The sequence below is a fragment of the Chinchilla lanigera genome, unplaced genomic scaffold (genome assembly GCF_000276665.1).
Source record: "Chinchilla lanigera isolate Chin_1 unplaced genomic scaffold, ChiLan1.0 scaffold00012, whole genome shotgun sequence".
NCBI classification, from domain to species: domain Eukaryota; kingdom Metazoa; phylum Chordata; class Mammalia; order Rodentia; family Chinchillidae; genus Chinchilla; species Chinchilla lanigera.
This window is the reverse complement of record NW_004955413.1, coordinates 23,427,083-23,438,681: the sequence shown is the minus strand read 5'-3', so window position 1 is coordinate 23,438,681 and position 11,599 is coordinate 23,427,083. Positions and strand designations below refer to the sequence as shown.

General features: G+C 49.8%; 1 long non-coding RNA gene across 2 annotated transcripts; it reads left to right on the top strand.

The window, feature by feature from the left end:
- The first annotated feature begins 6 nt into the window (after window positions 1–6).
- Window positions 7–10,275, top strand: LOC102023136. Of its 2 annotated transcripts, none has more exons than XR_001233012.1 (3): window positions 7–122; window positions 2,770–2,847; window positions 9,648–10,275. It is a non-coding gene; the product is annotated as an uncharacterized LOC102023136 (long non-coding RNA). The 2 variants fall into 2 exon arrangements; XR_001233013.1 differs by having other exon boundaries at window positions 7–183.
- Window positions 10,276–11,599: the final 1,324 nt, after the last annotated feature.

Below are 11,599 nucleotides of genomic sequence, written 5' to 3'. Positions count from 1 at the left end.
CTGGTCTCGAACTCACAGCGATCCTCCTGCTTCAGTCTCCTGAGTGCTGGGATTACAGCCATGTGCCACCATGCCCGGCAGAGATGCAGATTTGAGACTTCCAGATGAAATGATAGAATAAAGTAAAAATCAAAGACACTATTTCTCTGAAATCAATCCAGATGGGCCATGATTGCAACCAAAGTGAGCACGGAGGAAATAGAAGTGCCCTCTGGTCTCGGTGTCGTAGTGCGTGGGAGGAGAACCTGGGCTGGCTGGTAGATGTCCCTCTGTCTCCTCAGCCAGAAGCAGCATTGAGAAAGAAGCTAATCACCAGAGCCTCACAAACTCGTCCTTCTGAGCGAGGAGGAATCTGGGGAAAGTGACAGGGAGTGAGGTCTGCCTACACCTGAGAACAAAACTTTGAGGGTCTTCGTGTCACCCGGTCACCTGCGTGGCACCAAAACTAACTCAGAGTGCCTCACCTCCTCCACAGTGAGTTAGCGCCCCAAACAAGGGAAAACTGTGATTTGGTGTAACTGTGTGAATGCACCAAGGGTCCGTTTCACTGCAAAACAGCCAGATTCTGGAAAAACAAAGACTTTAAGTGCACTGCTGGAGTCCCCAGCAATGAAGAAATTCTCTAAGGCAGTTCCCTCTTCTCCTCAAACGAAAAACACAAAGTAAACAAAAACAGTGAGCTGAAACCTGAGTTTTAGGCAAACAGGAAATGGCGTCAACCGTGCTATCAGGGCAAATGTTGATTAGCAGTTCTGAGGGTCTGAAATTGAAACCTTGGGCTTCTGGCAACGCAGAGCAGCTGACTTGAAATTCTCCTTTAATTTTAGGGGATCTAAATGGATTCCAGGGTGGTAAACGCCCTGCCTCCCAGGAGCACCAAATGCAAATCTCTCAGCAGAGAAGCATCTTAAATGATTAGTCACCAAACACACATAGTGGGATCATCAGATTGGGTACAAGATACAGCTATAGGAAAGACAGAGGCAAAATTCATGGTCACTCCCTCTCCTACTCTTCTTCCCCCTTCTTTCCTTCTTCCTTTATTTTCCTCATTCAAGTCAGAATGTACACAGAATGGTAGGTATTGGTGTCTCAAAGAAGTTGCAGATCATAGTGGAGCCTTGGTAAGAGATGTTGTATCTCTGATGCCTTGAAGGTAAAAGGATGCCCTTGGAGGAAAGAGAAAGATGCGCTGTCAAATATGAAAAAATCTTGGGAACCCCAAAACCACTCGCCTTGCCTTGCCTTGCCTTTCCATTTTAATGCAATCAGTGTTATAGTATAAAAACCCAACTTTGAATAAGTCTGAAAGAGCTCTTTTAATAAATATTAAAAATTCTAAGCCAGAAGAAGCATTTTGTCAGAGTTTAGTTGAGCACACCCCCAGGGGTATATGAAATAACATGTCTTACAGTTGATGCCATTTCGTAGGGTCTGGGAAACCCAGAAGAATATTGGCAGAGTATTGGAATCGTAGCGACCAGGGATTGAGCATTTACATAGCAGCCAGACACAGGAAGTGGAGTTTTCCCACCTCTTCCCTTCCTCCCAGCAGCCTTTGGGTGACTGTTGCTATCTTCGTGTACAAGTGAAGAACCTGAGGCAGAAAAATAAAACAAGTCATCAGAAGTAACATAGCTAGCATAGGGCAGCAGTGTTTTTTCCCCTGCTACTTTCTTCGCTTTTTTCAATTTTGAAATTTTTCAAGAAACCATTCAGGCTGGTAGGAAGAACTCTCACACACCTTTCAGGGGGAAAACCCCTCTGAGTTCCACGAAGCGTCTCAGTGGTGTCTTTTACAGCACAAGAGCCCTTCTGGGACCGTCCATGACATTTAGTTGTCACGTCTCTCTGCTCTCCTCCAGGTCAGAGTAGGTGCCTCGGTTTCTCTTGCCGTCTGCCGATTGTTCTTCAGAATGTCCCTCCATTTGGGTTGGCCCAAAGATGGGACCCTGATTATGCATTTGTGACCAGAATAATAGAGAACTGGTGCTGAATTATTCTCAGTCAGGTTGCCACTAACGAGGTTCACTGTGATGACTTAATTAAGGTGGTGTTGGCCGTGTGTCCCCACTGTGAAGTTATTGTCCTCCTTCTTTTGTTTGTTTTTGTTTTTGTTTGGTTTTCTTCTGGACCAGGAATCGAACTCATGACCTTGCACTTGCCAGGCAGGTGCTTTTGCCACTGAGCTAAATCCCCAGTCCCCCTCCCCTTTTTGTAGTCAGTAAGTATTTGGTGCAGAGACTGTGAAATTTCCTCATTCCATTGCCACGGCCAATCTCGGCGTGCAGTCTTGTTCCTTTAATTAATTATGATGCTACTGCTGCTGCTGCTGCAAAAAGCTCATTTTCAAATTACTATTGGCTGCTTACATCACCCCAGGTTTGGCCAACAAGAGCTCCTTACACTGGTCCATACTGTTAGCATTCTGTAAGACCTTCCCAGCCACTGTCAGATGCTCCAGCCTCATCCTGCCCTTGTCTTGCCCTGGCCTTGGACCCACCCATTTCTTCAGTGGCTTTGGTTCTTGTTAGTGGGCAATGGCATTTGCGGCCACAGTGTACTTGCTTTTTGCTGCTGGGGACCACTGTCCTCAGATCCCTTGGTGGGCAGAACCTGGGATGGATGGATGGATGGATGGATGGACATATTCACTGCTCTCTCTGTCTCTGTATCTATCATTTTGGAAACCATAATTCCACCCTGACACTGTCAACTTCAACGCCACACCACAAGGCTCACTGCAGCTCTCTTTCTGTCTCTCTGCAGCTCCCTTCCGGCCTGCTAGGATGCTGACTTCCATCATCAGGATATTTACTCGGCTCCTTACTTCCCTGCTACACCCAGGTAGCTCCCCTTCCCTGCCTGGTGGCTTCTTGCCCTGCTCTCATACCCTCTGTCATGGGGTTGGAGGGTGTTCTCCCAAAAAGACATGCTGAAGTCTGAACCCGTAGTGATCCCACAGTGATGTTTTTCGGAAATAGTATCTTTACACAGGGGATCAAGTTAAAATGTAGCCTAGCGTGAGCTCTAATCCAATATAAAAAGGGGAAATTTAGAGATAGAATCAGAACAGAAAAGAGGTGATAAGAAGTTAGCTTATGACTGGGATGACACACTTATGAGCCAAGAGTGACCAAGGATTACTGGCAAATGCCAGAAAAGATCCTCACCAGGAGCTACAGGAGACAGGGTGGGTCTGCTGCTACCTGGATTTTGAACTTCTTGCTCTCAGAATAGTGAGACAATAAATATATGTTGCTTTAAGCCACCCAATTCTTGATGTGTCACAATCCAAGGACCCTGCCGCACCCCTTATGCTGGTGCCTATCAGCACAGAGCTGCCTTTGGAACTGCATCAGGGCGGCTTGGTGACTGGCTAAAAAGGAAGGAAGGGGGGGAGTCTAGAAGTAGAATTTGAATACAGATCCACCTATATCTGAAGGCTGTGTCCTTAATGATTCTGCTCTTTTTACAAACTAATTGGAGAGACCAAAATAAGCCTATTAGCAGGCAGATCTTCATGTGTTCCCTGGTGGGGTCTGGTGTGCTGAGGCCTGCTGGTCAGACAGAGCCTGCATCCTGTTTTCTTTTAACCTGGGAGCTAAAAATGGCTTTAAATGGTTGGGGAAAAACAATCAAGAGAATAGTATTGTGCCATGTGGAAATTACATGAAATTAGTAAAATTTCAGTTTGTATAGTAGCTTTATGGGAACACAGTGATGCTCTGTCTTTTGTCCACTACATTTTTGCGTTGAAGTGGTAAAGCTGAATTCTTGACACAGAGGTCCTGTGGCCAGGAAAGCCATGTTCAGTACAGTATCTGGTCCTTTATAGAAAACATTGGCCAGCCCTGTGCCAGAGTAGACGTTCAAAGGGCATCACAGGGAGTACGAGAAAGAGAGATGACTTCCATGTAGGGCACAAAAGAAGATTCCAGGGGCAGGGGCGCTGGGCTGTGAAGGAGGATAGAAGATTTTAGCACTTATTAATTTATCATCCATTCATGGGTGCTGAGTGCTTGCCGTGTGCTAGTCACGGAACAATGTCATGGGTTTTACTGTTTGGAGCAGGTGATGCTCAAATGTCGCTCACCTTTGTGCTGGGAGACCCCACTCCCAGCGGAAGCCGGTAGAAGCCAGAGGCTCATCCCCTGGGAGGCCAGCAGGTGATGCACAAAGGAGCTGTCACCAGAGCTGGGCCTAGGAGAGCAGGCATGAAGGCTCTTTCCAGGTCGAGGGAAAGGAATACCTTCTTGGAGATGGTGGCATTTGCCCTAGGACTCATCACCCCTGGGATCCACTTGTTGATCTGGGCAACTAAAGAGGGTGCCAGGGAGCCAACGGGACCTGGAACAGGACTGAACCTAAACTTTCCCTTCTAGGCTCATAGGCAAACCAGTGGCACCCCAAGATCATGGCTAGTTAGAGGCTGGGTTGAGGCCAGCACTACCTTGTTGGGCCTAGAGGTCCCAGGAGCAAATGTGGGGTCTTGGCATTTCTGAACCTTTCTTTGTGCCACGCACCCTTTCTTCTGGAGCTTTAGGGAGAAACATCAAGGCATGGAGGAGGCTCAATAAGCCTCATGTCCATGGCAAACTCTGTGAGACCCAGCCCCCGCCCGCCCTCCTTCCCCTGAAGGACGTTTATTCTAGCGTCTCACATGCGCTAGTGTAGCTGCTCGCACTTCTGTCTCCCTTGCTAACCTGACAGCCAGTGAGGAACAGGGGCCACATTGTTAGCTTGTCGTCCCCAGTGATATGGAGTTGTAGATGCTCAATTAATGTTGGCTAAATGGAGCTGAACTGAATGGAGTGGATGGGATGGGATGGGGCGAGATCAAGTAGCAACGGTAAACACACAGGAGACGGCTTCAGCAACGCATGCCTCGGAAGGTGAGTATGAAAACCATGTTAATAAGAAGCAGAGCCTAAGGGGACTGGGTGGCAAGGAAATGGCAGGCCAGCTTTACAGGCCGTCCAGTGTCGGCCTCCTCGGGCCGAGGAAAACTCGGCATATCTGCAGGGCCCTGTCTATACCCTCTGTCACTATTTCTTATGGCCCACTTCCTCCGTCGATCACAAGTTACGGGCTCTTCCAAAGGTCTAATTATGAGTATTCGATTCCCTTGATAAGCCTTAGCTGGGAATCCGTCTGCAAACACCTTGTTGTTTCTTCTCCTCCTCCTCCTCTCCTCCTCCTTGTTGCCCTTCTCCTTTCCTCCTCTTCCTTCTCCTCCTCCTCTTCCTTCTTCCTCTTTAATTTTATGATATCTAAGTAGACTTCCTTCTTCTTTCTTGAGCAACTGCAACTACCCAAACCTCAATTCGTTATCTCCCAGGCACAGCCAGCCGCTGTCCTGAAGGTCCTTCCATAAACAATCGATGTGCAGTGCCTCTGGCCCTCTTACCATCCCTCCTGCCCTCCGATCTGAGTTTGTGCCCATTCTGGTGTGGCAAAGCCTCAGCCATCTGTGCCTCTACCTGTCCCTTCTGCAACCCCCTAGTCAGGCCTTAATCTTGTCTCCAGGAGCTTCCCATTGGACAGTCCTGCCTTGCATCCCTCTCTGCACCAGCCCTTTGGCACAAGGCCACCATATTGCCTGACCCTGCGCCACTCATGTTCTGTGGGGTTGGGGATGGCTGTGCAACACAGCGACCCTGAGTGGTCGCCAGAGGATCAATCAGTCTCTCCCTTACTCAAGGGAGCCCTCACCCCAGGATTCCCTGGGTGTAGACACTGAACCTTCCCAGGTAGAACACTCTACGCGCCTGCACCTCTCAGTCTTACGGCTTCCAGCTTCCCCAAACCAGGCCGTATTCTCCAGGAAAGCTCTGACATGGTTCTTCCCTAAGGCCTTGAGTCATCCATTCCCACTTCTCTCCCCTGTGTGTTTGGTACAGCTTCCCCCAGCCGTGAACATAGGCAAGCTTCAGCCACCTTCAAAGCCGAGCCCTTCCTCTGCCCCAGCGTCGTTCCCCAACCCCACTGTCTCCTCGTTCCTTCATTCCTGTACCTCACTCATCTGACCTTTCTCAGTCCTGCTGCATGCCAGGCCCTTGTTCCAGGCACATGGGACATGTCAGTGACCAGAACAAACCAAACTCTCTATCTTCAGAACCCCTATTCTTGCAGGGAAAATACTCAACCAACAATGACCCTAATGCATTACTAAAGGATAAAAAACAGAGAGTATTCTGGAAGGTGAGAATGAACATCATGTTAAAAAGAAGCATAACCGTTAAGGGGACTGGGCGGCAAAGAGACGGCAGGTCCCAGCTTTACAGGCAGTCCAGTGTCAGCCTCCTTGGGCAGAGGAAAAGCTTGGCATTTCTGCAGGGGTCTGTCTATACCCTCTGTCACTATTTCTCACTGCCCACTTCCTCCATCTGGGGAAGAGTCCCTACACTCTGCTCTGACAGGTCAGCAAAGCCCCTGCCTTGGAGGGCGGGAGACCTCAGCACTGGTGAACGTCCATTTCCCGACCCCCACTTGTGTCCAGTCTCCCCAACACCCTGCTCCCCTGTCTTCCTCTTGGTCTCCAGTGGGTCCTTCACAGGCTCGTTTACCAGCTCTATTTTTGCTGCTCATTTTTATAGCCTGTGTCTAGATGTTTCCCAAAGCCTCACGCAGCTTTAGATGGGGCTTTTTCTGGAGGTGGCTGACTCTAGAGTGTGTAATTGATTCATGGTGCAATGCTGGGATTAAGGGAGGGTGATTACTGGGTCAGTCCACTGATTGAATTGGCAACGCACTAATTCCAGTAGACTGGATACAATATAAGGGACAAAAAGAGGCGTATATCCCCCTTGCTTGATGCTTTTGCTGTCTCTGTCACCAGGAGCTATTTCTCCTCTGGGATCCCCCTCTCCCAAGCAGACCACTTTGGGGCCAGTCAGGTATGGACTGAAACCTCCACAAACAGTGAGCTAAATAAACCTTTCCCTCCTTAACTTTGGGTATTGAATATTTTGTCTCAGCAATGAGAGAAAAGTAACTCAGACACCATCCCTTAAGTGATGGTGTCTTTTCTAGGTCCCTGATGTGCTTTGGCTCATTCTGAACTGTGATTCTCCAAACGAGTGCCAACCCCACAAGCTGTGGACTGCACACCTCCGACCAGACCTGGCCTCTGGAGAGGGATGCAGGTCTTTCCCATTTATAAAAACTGAGGACCCTAGTCCCCAGCTTTCACTTGCTTAGCATCACTGTCTCAAGAATCTAGGGTCCCCTGGCAAAGCAGGAAGGAGGTGGTGGAAGGTTGGGGTTAGGACCTGGGATCTGGGGTAAAAGGAGGTACAGGACAAGGCTTGTGATGGGGTGAGCAGACCCTGGAACTATGGTCCCAAGGAGAGAGGCAGCCAGTGAGTGCGTGGGGTGGGACTGTCCCACTGTGGGCGGTGACGTTCTGTTCTATGTCAAAGTCTGTGATCCTGGTGGGGAGGGTTCCTGATTCACTGTTCACCACAGTCCAGGACCTCAGGGGACAGAACATTCTCTAGGAAGAGGAACAGGGGAGGAACACGCATGACAGTGTGAACAGGCAACTCTGCAGCTCATCACACACCCCTCCCCACCTGACCCATCCCAGGGACACAGTGTCACTGCTGGACCCCAGACGCCCTGCAGGCACAGGCTCCAAGCATTGCCTGTGGAAGACATGGTTTTTGGCTGCTCTGTGTTTACTGTCCACACGACCCCACCCTCCCCTATGTGAAGCTATGACCCACAGCCACGGAGCTCCAAGGAGAGCAGCCGTCAGGGTGAGGGCGCACAGAAGCCACCCACAGTGGATGTGGACCCCCCAGAACAAAGACACTGGAGGGATCGGGTCTCAGATACAAATCCCTGTCCCTCCACAGTCCCAGGAAAGCCGGACTTGATTAGCCTAAGCTACTTGTGGTCATTGTCTTGTACGTGACTGCTTCAAGGAGGGACACGTGACTTCCATCTGGCCATGAGGTATGAAGGGAGCCTCCTTGGGAGGGAAAATGTCATTTCTGCCTGTGGCCATTGTCCTCTGCATGTGACATCTGGAGCCTGTTCAACCGTTATCACCTGCATTCTGAGCTGTCAGAGCAGAAGGAAGGGAAGTATACTTGGATTCCCTACGGGGTTGAGACCCTGGGTCTCCCTGCAGAGTATGACTGCGTCCTCAGGCCCCCAGACTGGACAGTAACTGACTCCTTGCTGTTTAAACTGCTCTTGGGGTGTTTTGGCGGTATGCAGCTGACAGCACCCTTCCTGCTGCGTCCTTTTGCATGCTACGCATTCTGTTCCTTTTTGCAAAGCCTTTTTTTTCTGCTCCTAAAACCCTGCAAATATTCTTCCAAGTGAGACTAACCAGGCTGTGCTACTCCAAGTGCAACCCCCAGACCAACAGCGCACCGGCCAGCTTGTTAAAAAAGCGAAGCCCCAGGCTCTGCCGAAGACACAGTGAAGCAGCATCTCTATTGTAAGGAGATTCCAGGTAGCGGGAGAGCACAGCTTCTCTCAACAAAAGTGTTGAACGAAGCCACAAGGGGCCTTACCTAGAACTGCTACTTCCTGCATCTGTACTAGAGTTTTCATGACAGCGGGCGGCCAGAATGGAGTACACGCATGTGGCTTTGACCAAGCCCCTGACTTGCCATGCCCTGGCTCCCCCTGCTTCAGGTCTTTTCACTCCTGCAGGTGGAAGATTGTTAGCCAATCCTCCATTTCTGCTTGTACTATGGCTTTGTTTTGTCTTTTTTCCACACAAGAGCTGACTGCTGCACACTCACACTTACCACTTTAAGAAGTACAGCTTGAGTATGCTTTATCTGAACTGATTGGGACCAGAGTGTTGCCGATTTCTGGTTTGCTCAGGTGTTTGGAACATTTGTTGGTACATAGTGAGATATTTTGAGGATGGGCCCCAAGTCTACACATGAAGTTCACTTGTGTCACATACGCCTGACACACAGTACAGTATTTCTCGTGCATCTCCATCACGTGAGCTCAGGTGCGGAACTTCCCAGTCTCGTGTCTTGTGTGTGCTCATGAATTGCAGGTTTTGGACTTTGGGATTAAGGATGCTCGACCTGCACTTAAACTACTGAATTTCTCCATTTAGCTCTTTGAGACTTTTACTTCCTCATGGACCAGAGCTTCCTAGGTTGCCCACTGTGATCAGTACCCGCTACCTGCCACCAATCTTCCTGCCCTGTGACCAGTGCTGAGCTCCTCTGCAAGCCTTAGATCTCTAGTGTTAAAGGGGCTGTGAGTGTCACTATTGGCCAGCATTCACTCTTAATGCCCTGTTTTGGAACGTTCCCCCTGAAATTCTGTCTATTATACCTTGATAATCCTTTAAAACTCCTAGGAGCCAAAGCTTTTCATGCATTCAACCATTCACATGATGTTTGAGCTCACTAATAATAAATACTCCAATGAAGGAGCAGCTGTAATCATGACACCTTTTTGTTTTTGTCTTTTTGAGACAGGGTCTCACTATGTAGTTCAGGCTGACTTTGAACTCACTGTGTAGCCCAGGTTGGCCTCAGACTTGCAGTGATCCTCCTGCCTCAGCCTCCCGAGTGCTGGGATTGATTACAGGTATGCACCACCACACCCGATGATCATAACTCATAACCTAAAAAAATAAACATTTTCTTTCTGTACAGGCCACGAGGAAGTTCCCAGGAAGTAGCTGTTTCATCCGGAAGAAATTGGTCATCTTTTCCTTCATCAGCTGACAACCTGGCTAGGACTTTATAAGATGGATGGGATTCTACATCTTCCATCTACTTTAATATGATCTCAAATTCCTGCCTAATATGCCTTCCCTCAGGAATGCACTGGGGAGGTGGCCTCTCCCGCCAAGCTCGTCTTTGAATACCGGCACAGCCGCAGTCACGGCAATGTCATACAGAAGCTTGTCCAATAGTCTTGAGTTTCTAAATCCAGAAACAGGTAGAAAGCAAACTCTCTCCTCTTCTTACAGCTTAGACCTAGGTGTCCCCCCGAAACTTCATGTGCTCATAGACAGGGCTTTTGAAAGATGACTGAATTTTGGAGTGCTGTAGCTGATTTGCTGTTGGGGATAGGATCCGGTCCGAAGAGGTGGGTCGCTGTGGGTGGACCTGGAAAGGGTTATCTCCCTTTCCAGCTTCTCCTGTGACTCTCTGTGCTTCCCAGTCGCCATGAAGTGAGCAGCTTGTTCTCCACCATGCCCTTCGCCATCCGTCCTGCCTTGGTGCTAACCAAATATGAAATCAAAATACAGCTCCAAATAAAACCCTCCTCCTTTGAGTTGCAGGTGTCAGGTATTTTGTCCCAGCCATGGGGGAAGTGACTAAGACTCTTTACAACAAAACGAGCAGGAATCTGGGTGTGACGACACACGCCTGTAATCCCAGCACTCTGGAGAGCTGAGGCAGAAGGATTGCAAGTTCAAACCCAGCCCGGGCAATTCGGTGGCTTAGCAATACTCAGTCTCAAAATAAAAAATAAAAGGAGCTGGGGATGTAATTCAGTGTGAAGACCCTGGGTTCAATCCCCTGTACCACAGAAAAAGGACAAGGTGGGTGTGGGTACAGGGGTGGAGAGGTAAAGAAACATCAACCAAGTGGGTCATGTGAGTTCTCCAAATTTTCACCCGGGATCTACTACCTACTACTAGAAGCATTTGGAAAGAATAGTGATTTGCATTTAGGGAACTGGGAGGAGCCAGGATAGAGCCCAGAGGAGGAAAGAAGAGTTAGGGCTGTGAGGAGGCGGGGAGTGGTGAGGTCCGACTCCAGGGAGATTATGAGCCGCAGTCAGGATTGGGGACTTTGTCACAGCACCGAGAAGCGCTGAGTTTCAAGCAGGGCATCTTGTGATCAGAGCTGCTCTTTGGAAAGAAGGCTTGCGCCACAGGGCTGAGCACAGGGAGTGAGGAGGGGGACATCAAGTCATCATGTGGATGACGGTGCTGACTTCTTGGGCTCTGCTGGTGACAACGAGGGGGAGAGTGAATTGTAGAGGGGTTTAAGAGACAGAATCACAGGGCTTGGTGGTCACGTCATCTAGGGAACGTAGGAGCTGGGAAGGGTGGCACCAGGTGGGTGGGTGGGTGGTGGTGCCCTCATCAAGGTGGGGCGCTGGAACAGGTGGTGGGGACAAAGGCTCCCATGGCAGTTGGCATGGACCAGTGCTGGGCCGCACCAGGGAGGGGGTTCTTTCGGGATTTGTGGAGGGAACTAGCGTCCTTGGCAGTGAGCGCTGCTCTGCCATCCTGGCCTAGAGAGCCGGTCTGTGCTGGGCAGCCTAGGAGTCCCACCCTGCTTCCTGCTGGGCCATTTCTATGGCTGCACCGTGGGCCACCAGCGTTTCCTGGTCTCCGAAAGTACGCAGCACACAGCTCCCTTCTGCAGGAGCATCCTGAACCGAAAATGAGGAACTGCAGGGGAGGCTTCTGCCTCCACCCCATGAAACCATGGGTTGCTTTTGGAGGGTGGGCCAAGGCGGTGGAGGAGATACCAGGAACCAAGCGGTGTGGTTTAGAGTCCTGAGGAAGATAAGAGCTTGTCAGCACCTGATCTGAGGAGGGCAGATCAGACAGCTGCTCTGAAGGGACGAGTTCTAGATAACC